This window comes from Anser cygnoides, chromosome 2, assembly GCF_040182565.1.
Source record: "Anser cygnoides isolate HZ-2024a breed goose chromosome 2, Taihu_goose_T2T_genome, whole genome shotgun sequence".
Lineage (NCBI taxonomy): Eukaryota > Metazoa > Chordata > Aves > Anseriformes > Anatidae > Anser > Anser cygnoides.
Window position 1 is genome coordinate 57,867,773 of NC_089874.1, and position 20,220 is coordinate 57,887,992.

A 20,220-nucleotide genomic window follows, 5' to 3' on the forward strand; every position below is an offset into this window, starting at 1 on the left:
TTTATATTTATCTTTGTGGTTCTCCTCATGGCAAATATAGTTTATGTTTGACAATAACCTGAATATGGGACAACTTTTCAACTTTTTCTTTTACGTCAATACTTCATCAGCATTGTTGAATCTGCTACTGTGTAAAACTCAAAGCATTCATTTATTTCATTCAGATAAGCATCCAGAGCTTCAGTGAGGTTCCTATCTGATTTCTAGACTGCCAGCTTACAGCAAGAACTAGATTCTTGTCAACCTGCACGTACTGATGGAATTTTTTTTTATGAATAAAACAAAAACAGAACAGTGGTGACCTTCAACATTTTATGTCAACATTAGTCTCCCAATTGCACTTAATAGAAAAAGATCAAGCTTCTAACCACAGCTGTTGTGCTGAGAAGATGACTCCTTAGCTCTAGGCTTTGCTGCAGGGAATGTAAATGTTTGGCCATTGTTACACCACAATTGTTACACCACAAAGACAATCTGTCTCACTCACTCTAGTCAACTACTACTATTCTGTAGTAGTCAACCCACTACTATTCTGTAGTGACATACTGTACTAGTAATGCTTTTACTCATTCTGCAGTTTATCTACCAGAGCCAATAGCAAAGTTTAATTACCAAGGACGAATTGCACAGAGATTTAGAAGTATGCAAGGTATACAAGTTATAGTCTAGAAATCGACCAGAGAAAATATTACTGAGAGAAATTCAATTTCACTAAAATAGGTCAGGTATCAAAGGTGGTCATTTGAACAAGAAACCTGTCAAATATAACCAGTTACAGTGTTATTATTAGTTTTGAAGCACACATACCTACTATGCTGCTACATTTTCCTTCTATTCATTCACTTTTCAACTTTAATTCTGGTTCACTACAAGCACAGCTTCCTCAGGCATCAGATTCAGAGGCTGACACCGAGCATCTAAATTTTTTAGGTTGAACTAAAAGCACTGGAGTCACTAAGGCTCCTTAAGTCCATAGCTGTCTTCTACATACAAGTTTCCTTGCTCTCCCACCGATGTGATTTACACATTGTGATCTTCAAGATCTGACAGTAATGTGAAGTAGCAAACCTCTGCTAATACAAATCACCCTGGGAATATCAGTATTCTAAGTTTATTTTATGCTACATTGCCATCACTCAAACACTCCAATCTATTTACTCTTCAGAAATTTAAAGGAGCTAGTAACTGCTGAAACAAATGAATCTATGACACAATACCCTGTAAAACCATATTGGGTGGCAGTGCTGACAAACATTCTGATGATTCAAAACTGAGTTAAAATATGTATTTCTAACACAGCCAAATTTAAACCACCCCGTGAATCTTTCTCCAACTTAAATATATTTTATAATGTCTTCTGAGTATTTGTACCTCTTTTTTGTATCTCTTTTTATTATTATTATTATCATTTATTTATTTTTTGTGCCTCTGAACTATTTGTACCTCTGAAGCCAAGATTTTGATAACCTCTGTCAAATAAATTTCTGCTTGAGAGATAATTGAATCAGGGCTGTATTAAGGATAGGTACAATCATTGTTCTGAAAAAGCTAAGCAATACCAGAATAAGTAAAAGGTTTCAGAATACAATTTCCACTTATAACACTGTCATATTATTTGGAAAAGAGACCACTGTTTCTGCTGGGATCTGAAAACATTTATGTCCTTTTTCTTCCTAACTTCCCACTCAATAGCAGAATCAGATTGGTGGTCTCTAGTGAATTTTACCTGTGACAAAAGCTCAGAGGAAGCTGTGGAAGAGCTGATATTGTACTCTCTCCTTCTGACCTTAGCCAGTGAAGATAATGGGACTTCCTCATAAGACTTCCTCTCCTATCTCCTCTCCTGATGATTCCCATCACATCTATGCATATAGCGCCTCACCATTTTGCCGGAGAAAGGAAGTGACCCCAGAGAGAGAAGGCAATAAGGAAACGCGGCCTACTTCCTGCTGCTCCACCTCCCCGCTTCATCAGAGAGCAAATCCCATAGCACAGAAGTTAGGACTGTTCTCAGTGGTACTGCAACAATATTCTCCTCTGTTATTGAATACCATGTACATTTAGAATAACAATATGACCCTCATATCAAATTACTGCTCACCAGTGAGCCGCAGGATGCTGTTCTCATGAATCATTATTTATTAATTTTATAGCACAATATAAAAAGCCCTCAGCTTCCTTCCCTCACAAATCAATAGCATAAATATGCAGCCTTTATTGGCAGGAGCTGATCCCTATTGAATTCATGATCAGCATGAGCAACAGTTACAAACAATATTTTTTTTGTAATACCAATAAAGTCCCCAGCAGGAAGGATACAGAGGGCAAATATATACGTTCTGATAAAAGAACGTAGGTGTCATTAAAACATCATATGATATTACTTTAATTAATACATGCCTTATAATTTATTTTTAAAATGTGTATGCATAGTTCTCTTTGAGGTGGGTGTTATACAAACTAGAGAGCACAAAAGGCAGGGATGATGGCTGATTACACACAGAAAGAAAATATTGCATAACTGAACTCTGTATCATTGTAGTAGTGTTTTGGCATTTAAATTGAAGATACCATATTTCTGTTTCATTGTTAATGTACAGATTGTTTGGTGGTTTTACAAGCAACGCTTGGATTAAGTTAGTCATCTTTATAAGCAGGAGACATCAAAGCATAAGAGAATTGCAAAAGAACTAAAAGAAACATTTTAGTGAGAAGAAAAAGTAAACAAATACACCAACGAAATTAAAAATGACTTGACAACTAAGTTTCTCTTATCAAAAATGTTTTAATTTCTGTTGAAAGCTGAGCCTTCTAAGTACTTATATGCACCTGCAACCTACACATAAAAAAGCAAGGATTCAATAAAAAAATAATACAACCGTATTCCCCCGATGATTTAACTTTTCTTATTGTCGCTTTCATGTGCTCATGGTGGCCATTCCTCCCTACTGTCAGCCTTTTGTCTTGGTTGGTAATGTTTTTGATCTCTGTGCATAGGATTCCAAAGAGACTTTAAAATATAATTTCGACGTAACAACCCAATTTAAAATTCTGTCTGCTGCTTCTATAAAACCACCATTTTTGTGCACTTTACATTCTTAGTTGGAATTTGTTTACATCTTATTTTAGCTACAAATTTTCTCTGAAGCAAACTTCAGATGACGTTAAAGGAGATAAGCATTAAGTATTTCAACTAAAAACTTAATTTGTCATAAATCAAAATCTCTGCTTCCACTTCTTTGCTTTAGTGTCAAAGGTAGTTCTATCCATAAAAGAAATTCTCAAAAGACTTTAGAGAATGAGATATAAGTCCATATTGACACATTCAGCAAATCCCATTAATCAGAATTGGGCATTACTCATAGATACTCGTAGATGTCAACACCTTTGTAAGACTTTGCTAGCTGGGGACTTCCTAGTTTTCAATGTTGAGAAAATTATTAATACTTACTAGGTTTTGACCTATTCATTAAACATGGTGCAAGCTGAGGGTTTTTCTTCCAGTTGATGAGTTTATTTTCAGAAATATTTGATGAACTTAACAACTAGATAATTGATCAGCAGAACAGAAATATTTATCATCTCCAAACTCCTGACTCATCTCCAAAAGGAGAAAATATTTAGGGTTAGAATTTCTGTTCCTTACAAATATACACCAAAGAATTTTCCTAGGTATATTTGAACTATTAATTGTTCAAATTAAGTCACTTTTTATGACCTTTATTTGGATTGCATGACCACATTTCCAAGTACTACATTTCTCTAAGCTAATCTTCTCCTACAGAATGGAAAGTACCATCCCATCACCAGTCTAACAACAATTAGATTAATGCAATTAAAATTGGAGTTATCCCACTAACTTCAGAAGTCATCTGCTCTATTTCCTCTATTGGTATGTTTCACTCATTTACTTCCACTTTAACAATTATTTTATTATTTCATATTAATTTTCTTTTGAAAAATGTAATTCAGTGAAGCAAAGCCCTCAAAGCAAATTAGCTTTTGGCTGCATCCAGAATAAAGATCCTAAACAAGATCAGTTTTTTCCCTGAGTAGCCTCTATAAATACATATCAGAAAGGGCTGAAACTGGCAGAAACTCTGAATTTAGTAGTCTAGCACCACAAATATTGTTTGCAAATATTGTTGCTTTGTTTTCTTTTGCTTCCTGGTTCTGTTCCATCCCTTTTCCCCACGATACTTACAAGACTTTTCTTTAAAATCTTTTGAGCATATGAAAATTTGAATCCAATCTGCAGTTATGTACCCTCTAAATTCTGTTATTATGTTTTCAGATTACATGAATGATTACTGAATAATCTTCCTTCAAAATTCTCTTTTCTCTTTTTTTTTTTTTTTTTAAATTTCAATATACATTCCATTAAAGATTTCAAGGGTTAAATTCAAGAAGGCAATAAAAAAGGATTTTTTCTTTTTTTCAGAATTTGTTCACAAGTGAAGTTCCCACTAAAACAAAATACCAGAGGCAGCAAATACAAGTAATTTGACTATACATCAACTTTCCTATAGTTTTCTTTCCCTTGCCCATAAGTCCCTGGTTGAAATACATAGATATTATGTATAGCATGGCAAAATACAGGGGTTTTGTTTGCTTGTTCTTTCTCTGGCACCACCATTCTCACACTGTTGGCTGCCTAATGTCACAGTTCAGCACAAGTCATGATAACTCTAACTACAGGCTCACATACAAATAAAGTAAGCATTGAAAGACTTTTCCTTAGAGCTGCAAGTCATGTCTTTAAACAGTCTCTGATTCAGAAAGGCAGGAGAAAAAAAGAAATATAAAATAAATAAAATAAAATAAAATAAAATAAATAAAATAAAATAAAATAAAATAAAATAAAATAAAATAAAATAAATAAAGGAAAACCTTTTCCATTTCTTATGTGAGTCTGTTTGGCAATACATAATATGAATGAGTTATCTACCTCTCCTGTTGCAGTGCCAAAAGAAAAAATGAATCAGTATTCATCTTAAGGAGATGATTTAAATTGGCATGCAGGTACTAAAGACAGGGGAGCAAAAGTCACGAAAGTAAAGGAGAGGAACAACTTCAGAGACACCTCTTCCTTCAGTATTCCCCATTCTCCTGCTTTTACGGAAGGTCTGCATTTGCACTTCAGTCACTTTTTGAGTGAACCCCAGAACTGCCCCACTTACATTGTGGCATGGTCTTAGAGCATACAAATTCATTTACTTTCAGACTGAGCTACAGTGAAAGATGCCCCACTAAATACAATCACTTTGTCAGTGAAGTCAGTTGAGAGACAGTCCAAAACAAAAGTCCTGAAAACAGAGAGTGCTGAGCTCAAGCTTTCAGCAACAGCTGTTTTGGTCTCTAGCCCCACCCATCTTGGCCAGCTGTACTTCCTAATGTAGATATTAACTGGGATAGTCCCCTGCCATTTCCACTCTCAATTGTTCTGTGCCCTTTTTCCTACTTTTAGACTTCTCCATCCCTTCTTGCATCAAACCCATCAGATTTGAGAATTCCATGCTTCAATTAACATGTTAGCATGGCAGCAGGCGTACCTGAGGTCAACTTTCAAACCGTCAGTGGATTAAGAATCAATCCTGTCAGAGTATCAGTTGCACAATAGTACACATCAGAAGCAATCCTCTATTCTTACAAATTTATACATTAGAAAACTGGTGTTAACTAGAGGTGATTTTAGAGCAGTTCTCAGTAGAAATTCTTCTATCAAGATGAAATGTTATCATATTGCTTTAACTTGCTGTACATAACTTAACCACTTGTAATTTAGGTATCCCTTATGTATTCCATCTCACAAGTAATGTTTGCAAGCTACTGCAAAGCTAAACCACTGAGAGTCTTACCATCATCAGACACTCCCTTTCTTCACTTACTTGGATGGATGAGCTATTAAGTCCTGGAAGAAAAATGTATTACTTGGCATGTCTGCAGAGAAGTATCTGACTAATATGCGAAAGATGACCTTATAGCTCCAAAGAGCTCTTGAGATAATTGATCTACAAACACACACATTACCAGACAGGAACACAAATAATAACCAGCAACTAAAGGCACCAGTGGCTCAATAAATGATTTCCTGACATTTCAGTATATTACAAAGACAGCATATCTTTCCTTTGGGGTTCACATCACAGCAGGTCTATTTTCTTTGTAAACTCTAGATGGAGATGCACAAAAATAGAAAAAGAAGAAAAAAAGAAAAGAAAAGAAAAGAAAAGAAAGGAAAAGAAAAGAAAAGAAAAGAAAAGAAAAGAAAAGAAAAGAAAAGAAAAGAAAAGAAAAGAAAAGAAAAGAAAAGAAAAGAAAAGAAAAGAAAAGAAAAGAAAAGAAAAGAAAAGAAAAGAAAAGAAAAGAAAAGAGAAAAGAAAAGAAAAGAAAAGAAAAGAAAAGAAAAGAAAAGAAAAGAAAAGAAAAGAAAAGAAAGAAGAGAAGAGAGAAGAGAAGAGAAGAGAAGAGAAGAGAAGAGAAGAGAAGAGAAGAGAAGAGAAGAGAAGAGAAGAGAAGAGAAGAGAAGAGAAGAGAAGAGAAGAGAAGAGAAGAGAAGAGAAGAGAAGAGAAGAGAAGAGAAGAGAAGAGAAGAGAAGAGAAGAGAAGAGAAGAGAAGAGAAGAGAGAAGAGAAAGAGAAAAGAAAGAGAAAAAGAGAGACAATCTAAACAAAGCCATAAATATAATGGCAGGTTTGACTTTTGAAGATGAAAATGTCTAGGTTATTTTATTTTTTTCCCCTCAAAATTTGCTCAAAATCTAGACCATGGCAACAGTTTTCTGCAAGTTTTCCTATTTGGCACTTTGTGATTGTGTGGTACAATACTGTATATATTTTCCCAGAAAAATAGGAAATAAAAATGCCTTACAGTTAAGCTGACAGGATATGATTAAAGCACCTTTTTCTGTCTTTGACATATATACATACAACAGCAGCAGATGAAACCTCTGTTAAGATTGTTATTCTTTCTCCCTCTCCAAAAAATTAATAAAGCTCCCAAAATTAATTTCTAGGCTACTGAATGGCTCAGAGCACCAACAGTTCTGCATGTACATTTTGACACCCCAGTCATAGACTCAAATATATTCTGAGCTAGTTGTAACTATAATATCTAACAGCTGTTCAATGGCTATATGTTAAAAACTGATGGTTTCAGGCCAAGTCCTAGTAGACAGCTGTCTGTATAATCACAACTGTTACTTTTGCTGGCAGTCTTAAAAAACAGCTAGGAATGAATGGGCCATAGAAACTGAATTATTTTCTTATCTATAGAAACAAACTGATCAGGCAACATACAGATGTTTGACCAGCTACTACAGCAATACCAAGTAATTACATGTCAGTTACACTGTCAAAGCACTTTGTGTGTACTTTGAGTTATTTAAGCATGATCATTATACCTGCTTCTTTCTTTTTCTTTCTTTCTTTTTCTTTCTTTCTTTCTTTCTTTTCTTTCTTTCTTTCTTTCTTTCTTTCTTTCTTTCTTTCTTTCTTTCTTTCTTTCTTTCTTTCTTTCTTTCTTTCTTTCTTTCTTTCTTTCTTTTTCTTTCTTTCTTTTTCTTTCTTTCTTTCTTTCTTTCTTTCTTTCTTTCTCTTTCTTTCTTTCTTTCTTTCTTTCTTTCTTTCTTTCTTTCTTTCTTTCTTTCTTTCTTTCTTTCTTTCTTTCTTTCTTTCTTTCTTTCTTTCTTTCTTTTAAATTATTTTTATTTATTTATTTAAAAAAAAAAGAAAAAAAAAAGGGGAATTCATTGTCCAGGTCATCTAGTTGATGACGTGTGTAAGTACTGAATTCCCTCAGTGCTAAGTGAGAGAATTGTGAATTGAAATAAACATTGAGTCTATGTCACATGAATGAATGTACAGATAAAGAATTTAGGAAACATCTTTAAACTTATATTTTGTGATCATCTCTAATTTAATAATAGAAGACCTTTCAAAATTTCTAATTGTGACAACTGAAGTTCAATTTTATGAACAACTATTTCCAGGAATGCATTTAAAAAAAAAAAAAAAGACATCATGAGAGCTATCAGTAGATTTTCACTCTGTTACGGTTTGGTGTGGGGGCTTGTTCTTTTTTCTTCCAGAGTTTGGGCAGAGAGGAAAGCAAAAGGCAAAGGAAGGAAGAAGAACATAGAAAGAAGGAAATTGTTTTCTAAGAGACAAAATAATGGGCAGTGGGATTCACACAGGCTGCAGAATTTAATTTCTGTTGTGTTTTTTTTTTTTTTTCTTGTTTGTTTTTGGGCATACATATGTTTTACTGGACACAAATTTTATTCACAAAGAAAGACATGGTCAGCAGGAGTGGGTTTCGTGCCAGCAGTTTTCAAGGACCCCATCTTATCTGTGTTTTAAGTTAGATGATGTCTAATTTCTTGAGGTCTGATAATGTAAAAATGTTGCATGACACTGAAATGTCATGTGAAATGTCAGGAACTTGTCCAAAACCAAAATTTTGATTTATTTTGGATTTACTAGCAAAAATTGCTCCTGTGCACCTTAAGATTTCCAGACATCTTCTAAGATGAGGAGATAACAAAATGTTTACAAACATGAACTCAAATTTGTTCACATGAAAGAAAATGAAGGACTGCCATTCTTTGGCATACTTTTTTTTTTTTTTTTCTTTTTCTAGATTGTTAATGTCTATCCAAAACAGCTACAATTAATTATGTATGCTTACCTAAGGTAACATAGTGCTAACAAAATTCTACAGAAATACGTGTTTTCTGATCTCTGTGAATGAGACACCTTTGTCTGCATGTATATTCTTCCATCCAAGAGATGGATTTAAAATCAGTTCATACAGACACACAGAGCAAACAAACAAACAAACAAAAAACAGGTAAAGTTGATGGCAAGAGCAGAATGTACAACCAAAGCACTAGCAACACAGTCTTGCTAGAAACTTTGGGAAACACGTTCTTTTGATTTGTTCCTACCATTTTAACTATGTGTTTTTCTTCCTTACTCAAATTTGCTTTAATTTCTCTATTTCATCAACTTCTATTCCACCTGAGATGTTACACACACATAATGAAATCATCAGTAAGTAGGGTAACAATAAAAGTATACATGGAAAAAGTATACATGGAACTCAGCTGACTCATTAAAGACTTATGAAAAAGAAAGATAAAAAATATGGCAAAATCCATCTCAATGTTTTTTCACTATGATATGGTGTTTGTTCCTTGTCTTGCCTTTTGTTGCTCATTTCATCTCTTTCTTTGGAAATTATTTCTTAAGGAAAGTTTTGTTACTGACTTGTAACTCAGTTCTTCTTCTGGTTTGCCCTATGTACAAAATAAACAAACAAACAAACAAACAAACAAAACCCAAAACATTTTACAATGCTGGGCTTTTTTCCAATACTTTTTATTATCTTGTCTTATCTATGTCCTGATGTTACTAACCAGCACAGTACAAGAGAAATACTGATAAAAGTTCCACAGGGAAAATGGAATTATATTAAGCTTTGTAATAACTTTGCCTATTTGGGTGGTCTTTGCACAGTTAATCCTTCATGTTTCAGAATCTACTACCTGATTACTAATGTTAACAACTATTTCAAAATGCATTTTTTTAAAAATACTAGCACTAAATAAAGATGATTCCGAAGTAATTCTTGCTGACATCTGGATGCCACATATGGATATATGTGTGTCCACAAAATGATAATGGACAGTTAGCTCCTGGAATAAGATTTCTGGCTTTGGGTGTAAATGAAAGCAAAGCTCCTTCTGAAAGCAGGGCATGACTGCAGCTGAGTTACTTTGAAAATAACTCAGCTGGGCAGCAGGTATTGTTTTGCATGAGTTTCTATGATTCATTTTTGCAAGAGCTGGAAGGAAAGGGCAGTGAGATTAAAACTTACTAACATGGATTTAGGCTTGAAGTACGGTTGCAAAACTCCCAACTCATTAGCAAAAGGCCTACTTCTCTTTAAACATGCTACAGTGAGTGTTCTGTTGTTGTTAGTATAGTAAAACAAATATATCTTTCGGAAAATGAGCTGGGCTCTCTTTTGGTGTATATTTTATTAACAGAATGATTAAATGAGGTCTGATTCATTATACTGAAAAAAAAAATAGAAGGTATTTTCAAGATCTGTGTTTGCAGTACATTTCTGAGAATAATTTAAATCAAGATTAATGGTCATACATTAATCTTTATTCTTTTTGGTGTTATGGTTAATTTTTTCACCTCAGATATCACTTAGACTGACAAGTAGGTAGTCAAAATGTTAGTTTAGATGGAAATGGCATAAGGACAATAATCTACAACTAATACATAGTCAAATAATCTATTCATTCTGAAAATACCAAAACTGCATACAGAATTGTCTAGAGGAAACCTACTATTGCACACTTTAGAAAATGGAATAATTAGAAAAATAAAAATAGAGTGTCTCCCCTTTGAAATACTGAATTAGATGTGAGTACTATTCAACTAAAATAAAATTCCTTTATTTTCTCTCTCTGCAACTAATCTCCAATACTGTTAATCAGCACATGTTTGATATCAGCAAACCTGGAACAGCTTCCACACTACCTTCAGTGGCAACACTGTTTACCCTAAGCAAAAATGTGACACTTAATCAAGTGCATGAAGTGAGATGGAAACCCAGTGCAGCCATGAAACAAATGCTTTGGCACAACTGAGTATCCACGATTAACGCAGTGAACTCATCGCTGTTAGTCAAACAGGACACTCAACAAATACTGGTACAATTTGCCTGCTGGAACAAATTGAGGGGAAAACAAAATAAATAAATAAATTAAAATCCATGGGAATCTATGAAGATACCCACCCTCTTTACACCTCTAGGAAGTAGCTGAATAAGCAGTATGTCACATAGAAATTCACCTAAGTGTTTTGTGTTTACTATGCACATCAATTTCTTGAAATGAAGGCTCTAATCACTAATATTTTTATTCCAGATAAAGTTTAAATACGTATTAATTGTAAATATAGTCAAATTCTATTTATCTTCTTCCAATCTGCTAATTTTGAGCAGTACTGAAAACAAAGCTTTAAGTTGAAAATCAGGCTATAACACCATTATAATACCATTCCTTCTAATAAAGAGCAGAACACACTTCTCTGAGACATTATTTGCCTCAAGAGGACAGATTTCCTCATGCAGTAGGATACTGCATCAAAGCATCACAAGGTAGAAAAGAATGTTAGATTCTCAATCACAGCAGTATTTACATGGGAAGCTGCAAGGAATGGTAAAGTAATACTTTAACTTTTTTGTTTTCTTGTCAATTTTTAGAAATCATAATAGCTTTAAATTACTTTATTTAATATGTGTCTCAGAGCCTGATACATTCATCATTCCACACAAAGAGAAGTAAGGGAACCCTTAACTCTCTATATAAAGAAATGTATGACGGGAAAGTAGCTTACTCGTCTATGTTCAAATACATATACGTTCTTCCAACCTAATTATATAATTCTCTTATACAATGCATTGTGAATACATTTTAAAGCACTGTATATTTTAATTTATTCATCTTATTTTTCCAGGGAGAAACAGTTACTGTGAAGAGCACATATACTGCTGTCTTGAGTTTGAAATGGGACTGTCCCAAGCAAGTGCAAGGAAAATCCTCTTACTGATTGACCTTGAGAAAGAGTAAGCACAACCCAAAATAAACAAATAAACAAATAAACAAAAAAATCAAAAAAACAAAAACAAACAATCAAACAAACACTAATCAAAGGTAGCTACCCGGAAGGCCTGAAAACTGTGCTATTAGTACATTATATTTTTACATATTTATACATATGCTACTAGTCATGTTTCTTTTATATATACACTCATCTACCAAAATATATACAGAAAAAAAAAGTAAAATCAGCTAGTGTCTGTAAAAATTCTAAATTCAGTCAAGCTAAAAGTTATAAATTATACTAATGTTCATAGAGATAAGACAGACTAGATCTTGAAATGTAGTTCATTACAGCTAATGCAGTTTAGCAAAGCTATTAGTAAGAAAAGGTAAGAAAAAAAATGACATTACTCTCAAGAAAATCAATCATTAAAATTTTTTACCAATCTTGTATTAGAAAGAAAGTTTAAAGTACTTAGATTACATGAAGATACAACCAAATACAGAATGTTATGAATTATCTTCAGTATTAAAATTCCATCTATACTAATTTAGTATATATTAACTGTTGAGGGATTTTAAAACAAAAATAGATTTTTGGCTTTGATAACTGACTTCAGTGATAAATTAACTTCAGCAAATAATTACTGTTTCTCACAAATGAAAAATTAATGAAATCTAAGCAATTGTTGCAAACACTTGTGGTTTGCTGCTTTTCTGTTGTTGGTGGTTTGTTTCTTTATCATTGTTGTTTTAGTATAAATTAAATTTTTTCTTCCACTAGATCTTAATAGCATGACACAAATAAAATACATAGACAGCTACAAATTCTTTTTCATCTTTTAGCAATAAAGGTATTTTGGCAATAAAGGATTTAGGTAAGCCCCTTTTTATAATTCTCATTCACTGAAGACTGAACTTATTAGTAAAAAATTCTGACATTATATTAATTAAAGCAGATGTATCAAGATGTTTTAAGATAGAAAGCTTCTGCAGGTAATACATTTCCATCCTCTGCAAAACTCTGAAAGCAGAAAAGCTTTGTTTAGGCCAAAGCAGAGGATGGCTCACTGGACAGCTTTTGTCTACTTTTCTTGTTTACCATAGTATTAGTGAAGCAGCAGTGAAGTATAAATTTGGCCATGAAAACACTGAAAAGAAAGCTTACTGCTGCTAATTTTCCGAGGAATTGCATGGGATTTTCATAGTTGACTGGTATTCTTTATTTCTTTAGATAAAAGCATTTTGTATTTATTAGTAGCATCTTCAGACAAATGGAAGTAAAGTGTATAAACAGAGTGTGCTGCCTTAAAATGACATCATTTGCACTACCCACTCCTTTTGCTCACAGGTTAAGAAAAAACAGATTCATAAAAATCCACACTTTGAGTGATTTCTTCCATCTCCTGCAAAAGACATAAAGTTTTACTTTTCTCCATTATTCACCACTCTTCCCCAGCCCAAGTCACATACTGAATGATTATTGTCTGACTTTTTGGTAAGTAGCTTGAAAGCTGTAATGGATTTGTTATTATGAACTGCTGCTTTGATAAGGCACTCTTTGTTTGCTGCTGATACTGTTTGTGGATGGAAGTGTGAGGATAAGTACTTGAAGTTCTAGAACAGTGTGCATGAAAAAATATCTTCTGAAGAAAATGAAAAATAATTTTGCAATTTTCTGCTTGCTCTGTGACTGATAAAAAGCCCCTCATCATTCAATATGTAAGTCATGAGATGCAAGTGCAGCACTACAACTCATAAGACAGAATTGTTTTCATGCTTCTAGCTTCTAGTAATGTCTCAGTGTGCTGAGTATTGGAAAAGGCACTTACAGGCAGAATTCACTACTAGGATCTGGTAGTACACATTTGATTTACTTAAGGGTTTCAATTCAATTACTTTTTTTTAGGAAACATTATTTAATTTGTTTCAAATCTAAAGCTCATGGGCTTTTTAGAATTAAACCTGTCTGATGGTGTTTTTTGCTTGTTTGTTTTACTCCCATTAACCATTTTTTTTTTTCACACACCTGGAATCAAAAACAAAGGACAGACTGCTTTCATTTGGAAGGTAAACAGATCTTTTATTTGTTTAGGAAACAGGTTTATATTTATGATCTGAATAACTAAAATGAAACATCAAGACATCTGTATTGCTTATCTCCTTTTCCATCTGCAATCATATCTAGTTTTGGAAAAATATCCGTACTCAGCACTCCAGTTGAGGTGCCTTTATTAACCAGCAATATTTAAAACTCACATATCCCAAACCTATGTCCATATTTTAGGTGTGAATTTAAATTCGTGCAAAATAATCAGTAGCTTTTACAGATAAGACTACTTACACTGAATTTTATATACTAACATACATGTTAGTGTGTTAGTCTCTTCAAGATCTGGATCCAAAAGACACTTTCCAAAAACACTTAGACTGTTTATTCTGTTTTATTTATTGCTGCTCTCAAGAAATGAGAGTAAAACAAATGTCTATGTTAGCATTCTTTAGCAATTCTGTCACAGTTTCCTTGCTAAATATGATTTTTCCATTACTTCAGTGAAGGGATAAGCTGCATTAAGAAAAAAACAAACAGCTCTTGGCTGAAGCAATACAGCCAGCAAACAGTTCACATAATAGTATCATTTTGGTATGGTTCACAATTAATAACGTCTTTTATTCTATACTTTTCTGTTGTACCTTGGTAGATGCTATTGCATGTAGAACTGGCAAAGAAAACTTTTGTGCTGATAAATAAAGTTTTAGACAACTGACTGAGAGCATTTGGTGGAATAGTACTTCAGAATCTGTTTATTTCTACCTAAAAGTGAAGTGAGAAATGGAGCATTAAAAAATAATGATAATACCAGAATGCAAATTCATAAGAATATATTTTTTTAAAGTGACAGAATATTTCAAACAGTTCCCATCAAAACAACTCAACCAGAAAGACATTTCTCAAGCTGAACTGCTTTATTTTATTTCACTGAAGTGATTAAACCCTTTCAGTTTAAATATATATGTATATATATTTATTTATTTATACAGAAAAACATTACCCTGGAAAAAAAATGCCTTCAGATCCATATTCCCAGATATTCTTCCCATATCTGTCAGGCTAGTAGCCAGACTATGTCATATTTATATATTTATACTTGTGCACTGGATTCACTATAGAATCATGAAATCTGCCTGGAGTCAAGCCCACAGGAGAAAATGGAAAGCTGACTACTATGCCCAGAAGACAATGGTTTAAGAGGAGACCTAATTTGATACTTTGGTCACTGGATAAAGTTCAAAACATTTTAACTGAATTCAGACTACCACTCCACTACTCCTTCCAGAAACCTTAATATTCAGTATAAAATGTACGAAATTTTAGGCAAAAGATGCATTTTTTTTTCCTGAGGGAAATTTCTGTTTGGAAAATTGTTGGGTATTTTTCATTACAAAATCATTATAATATGTTCCCAACAAGTATAAACACTGATTTTTAGGAAAGAATATTCACAACTTTTCTTGTTTTGGCTTATTTCTATTCAAAATTAAACAAAACATTGTTAAATTCAAAAATAATTATACATAAATTAAAAAAAAATAAAAAAAAAAGAAAAAGAAAAACTAACCTTCTAACCAGTTAGATATAAGAAAGTCCTACTTTATCTATAATCCTCCTTCATCAATGTCATCACTCTTTACTCACGACTGTAGAACAAAAGTGTCTCAAAGATGAATTTGGTGATAGATTCAAGTCAAGAAAGGAGAAGGGAATTCTCAAGTCAAGTGTCTTCCTGACTTGTCCACTTGTCCTCCACAAGATATTTTATTTGACTCATTTTTTTGGGGTTCTTTCAATTCTGTTAGCAGTAATAGAAAATGAAATTTAAGCTGAGGGTTATTCTGTATCATTACTACTCAATAAGGCTTTTTTAATTATAGAATTTATTTCAGAATACTTTATAAAGGAGATCTGGAAGGTTATTTTCTATTTCAAAGTGAGGAATCCTAGGGTTACATGTTAGGCAAAGACCAGCTGGGAGAATGGAAACAGGTTTGAAAAAAGTCTTCTGGTTCAATATCTTTGCAGTTAAATTTATTCAGTCAGCTTTATTCTAATCTTGCATAATGCCAGGTCATGATGCTTAGGGGTTTGTATTATCTTGTTTGATTGTATGGTTGGTTGGTTTGGTTTGGTTTGGTTTGGTTTGGTTTGGTTTGGTTTGGTTTGGTTTGGTCTGGTCTGGTTTTTAATCACTTTTCCTGACATTTGATATAGATCTGTACAATGCCTGCAGATTATATCACTTTAGATATAAAAGATTACAAATCCTTTTCTCCCTAATGTAAAGGAATAAACTCAAATCCTACCAAATGATTTAATCATAATTCAAGAGTTATAATTTTAAATTACTCTGGTGCTCAAGAAACTAGATGGCTTTGTTGTTTTTTATCTTATCTTAGATTTAGTTAGACTGTTAGAATTTGAGAAGATGTCTTTCTTTTCCCCCAAGGGAAAATATCACTATTTTAACAATTCTAATGATAATAATTACACAAATGTGCAACAAATTGATGTAATCCAATGACAAAATGTAATGAAAAACCTTCTGATATAGCCTTTAATGTCTAATAATGTTGAGATCTTAATATATCATGAAATTGGAGTTAAAATATTTATTTTTGGGAAAATATTAATTATAATTACTTTTGATTAAAGTGTAAACTAATATAACGAGAAAAAGTTAGATTAAAGGAGGCTAATTTTTCTCACATCTCTTTTCATGTCCTCATCCAATATACTTTGGATTTGTTTGGTTTCAAAACACATTGCATGGATTATCTATTCTCCAGATTTTTCCCTTGAGTGCCTGAGGTTAACAAGGTGTTTATTGATTTTTATGTTTATATAATGTTCTCTTATATTAAGTGGGAAAATTCTGTATCCTACTCAACAACTAAAGATGTTTGGTTTTGTGGTATCTGCAGATGTCATTTTTGGACAGAACACTTTAAGTTTCCCATCTACCAGAGAAAACCTCTGAGTTGGTATGAACAATACAGGTGAAGTAATATAATTTATTTTAATTGAAAAGCAAAACATGGGATTATTTTGAGCTTAATCTTGTAGTATACATCATTCTATCATAACAGAGTTATATTGCTGTATTTGACAAAAGCCCATAATCTGTGCACTACATGGATATGTATTTTACAAATCTGTACTGATTTGGGATCCCAAGTGGGAATATATGTGCTCACAGGACTACATGGAATCATATCATCTTTAATGCTTGGCTGATTAACAGACTTCTTTGACTAATGTGGGCTTTTGGCTCACAAGTTTCTCCCTCTGTAGAGAATCACTGTAGGAGTTCCTATCAGCTTGTATAAATTGTTTCCATAAATTTAGTTTCCTCAGAGTTGTCAAAATTGTTACCCTAACTCCTACCTCTCCTCTCCCCACATTCTAACGATTTTTTATTGCCTGTAGAAACCTTGCACATTTCCACATTCATAAAAATGTTTCTTAAGGTGAAAAAGGAGTTCTTCAAACACTGTTTAAAATGTAATTGCTGAAGGCCTTGAATGGAGCAGTAGTGTTGAAGTCAGCCTTCATTACAAAGTTTTTAGATGTGTCAAGAGAAATAAATCCACATTTCTTACACACCTATTGCTAAGCCACATACCTGTACATTGATCTGTGTACCCACTGCAGTGCAACCACCACAAACTATAGAAATACCATAAATTAAATACAGCAAGACTAGAAGCTTGTTGTAGGCAATTTATCCAAACCTTTGCACCTCTGCAGTACTTCCACTGACCTTGTTAGAATGAAATATTTTATGATCCAAAGACATAGTCCCAAAATATGGAAGTTTAATATTCATATTTTTATACAGACATGATGACACAAATGCACAATAGTATGGTTTCATGAAGATCCGATGACTATTTGCCAGCTCTGATCTTTCAAAGTAAACAACTCCAAGCCACTTAGTAGGGAAGTTCTACCACATAAATCCATTATAATAGAAGGAATCAATGTTAAACATAAAGTCTATGTTTTTTCTTACCTGTGATCTAACAAGGCATCATAGATCTCTTCCTCCTTTTACATTACAGAAAGAACATACAATAAAATAAAACTAATGTATTTATTGATTATTTAATATCTTTATTAATCATTGAGAGAAGGGAATTTAGTGCACCCTCAGTAAGTTTGCAGATTACACCAAGTTGGGGGGAAATGTTGATCTGATGGAGGGTGGAAAGGCCCTGCAGAGGGACGTGGACATGTTGGAATGATGGGCAGATGCCAGTGGGATGATGTTCAACAAGGCTAACTGACAGATCCTGCACTTTGGTCACAAAAACCCCATGCAACGCTACAGGCTTGGGGAAGAGTGGTTGGAAAGCTGCGCAGAGGAAAAGGATCTGCGGGTGTTGCTTGATGCTCACCTGAACATGAGCCAGCAGTGTACCCAGGTGGCCAAGAAGGCCAACAGCATCCTGTCTTGTATCAGGAATAGCGTAGCCAGCAGGACCAGGGAGGTGACCATCCCCCTGTACTCTGCTCTGGTAAGGCCACAACATGTCCAGAGAAGGGCTATGAAGCTGGTGAAGGGCCTGGAATACAAGTGCTATGAGGAGCAGCTGAGAGAACTGAGGTTGTTTAGTCTGGATGAGTCTCAGGGGAGACCTTATTGCCCTCTACAGCTGCCTGAAAGGGAGTTGAAAGCTGTATGTCAGCCTCTTCTTGCAGATAACTAGTGATAGGACAAGAGGGAACAACCTCAAGTTGCTCCAGGAGAGGTTTAGGTTGGAAATTAGGAGAAATTTCATCTCAGAAAGAGTGATTAGGCATTGGAATGGGTTGCCCGGGGAGGTGATAGAGTCACCGTCCCTGGGGGTGTTTAAGGAAATGTTGGACATGGTGCTTCAGGACATGTTTTGGTGGGTAATATTGGTGGTAGGAGGATGGTTGGACTAGATGATCTGGAGGTCTTTTCTAACCTTAATGATTCTATGATTCTATGAAAACCATGAAATGAAATGGAGAGGAAGAAGTTTCCTTCACGCAGGGCCTGTCACAGAGGCCACCCCTGCAGAATCATTACAGTGACAAAAGGACAGTGAAGGCAAAGTGACTGGTGACTGAGGAGTTAGGAGGTACAGACTATTTGCCTTATGCTTTCCCCTTCTACTACTATGCCTTGGTCTTGAGAAGCTGTACAAGTTCAAACTGCCCCGCAGTACCACAGCTTCTTTCTAGATCTCCCATGCCCTTTTTTGGAGTTAGTCCTCATCACCTGGTCTGATTTGAAGCACAGAAGCACTGACACGTGGCTATAATCACATCTAACAAAAAGTAGGAAACATCAGAACAGCCACAGGTCCCTCTACCCAAACAATTAACCCAACCTTCCTTTATAAACATTTGAGATCGTGATGTACAGTTCTTACCCCAGACATCAATATTTACCTCATTGTACAGAAAATGTGTTTCTCACCTAAGTACTCACTTGATCTTCCTCTTTTTTTTTTTTTTTTTTCCCTCTACAATGGAAGAAATTCACAGTTGTTTCAGATATTCCCTGTATAGTTTGTGTTAATCCTAATGCAATGGAACTCTGGGCACATTGTGCTCACTGACCTTGCTTTGGTTTGCCTGGAGAAAAACATTCTGTAATCCAGTCTTCCTACTAAAGGGTGGTGTGTAATTACTTATACAAATTCTGGACATTCTGAACAAAGATGTTTGGAGCAGCCCCTTTTGCTCTGTTTGCAAGTGTACCTCACCCTCCACAAAGATTTTAAATTACCTTGTAAACTGTAACAAGTCAGATTTTGCAAATGGGTGAAGTCATGTAGAACATTCAATTATGAGTCTCTGCATGAGCCAGTAGCAGTCTCTCAAGGTTTTGGTTTGCCTTGTAAGAAATCCCACGGAGTCCCATGCATCTGTTATGCCCATGTAACAAGATTTTTAGAATACTGGTAAAAAATATTAAGTGACGTCATCAGAGGTAGAGCTGGTTAACAATTTATACATACTCAACAATCAAGAATTTCTGAAATGTTACAATTTTCTGCTATTTAAAATATAAATTTTATAATGATTTTCTGAAATGACTGCAGAATAAGGTTGTGCTTATTTAAAAAAAGTAGATTAGTTCTGTTTCATTTTAGACAGAAACATTTTGTTTTGTACAGGAAACAATTCTCTTTCTAAATGTAAACAGGACTACCTATAATTAAACTTTAACAATTACATTCAAAAATTATTATTCCAAAAGAAAATCAATATTATTTGAAAACAAAACAAAACAAAAAACAACAACAACAACAACAACAAAAAGTTTTGGAATCTTTGGATTTACTTGTTTATTTATTCATTTAGGAGGACAGAAGGTCTAGACTTTTTTTTTTCCTTCACTTTATCTGGGTAATCCAAAGCACCATGATTTATACTGCTTCAGAAAGGGACTCTGGCTTCCATGCTAAAACCTAAAATGATTAAAGGTCTTCCTTACAGTGTTGCCTCCAGCTTTTTCATATTCACTGAAAGTAACACTACTTACGGATTATAGTGTCAGCAA

The 20,220-nt window shown here is 34.0% G+C and overlaps 1 protein-coding gene and 1 long non-coding RNA gene across 2 annotated transcripts in view; one reads left to right on the top strand and one right to left on the bottom strand.

The window, feature by feature from the left end:
- CNTNAP2 (contactin associated protein 2) overlaps window positions 1–20,220 on the bottom strand; it is a 1,164,016-nt gene that overhangs the window by 864,791 nt on the left and 279,005 nt on the right. The window lies entirely within an intron of this gene.
- LOC125180173 (uncharacterized) lies at window positions 1,947–13,121 on the top strand. Its single transcript, XR_007158526.2, has 3 exons — window positions 1,947–2,054; window positions 11,538–11,646; window positions 12,975–13,121. It is a non-coding gene; the product is annotated as an uncharacterized lncRNA (long non-coding RNA).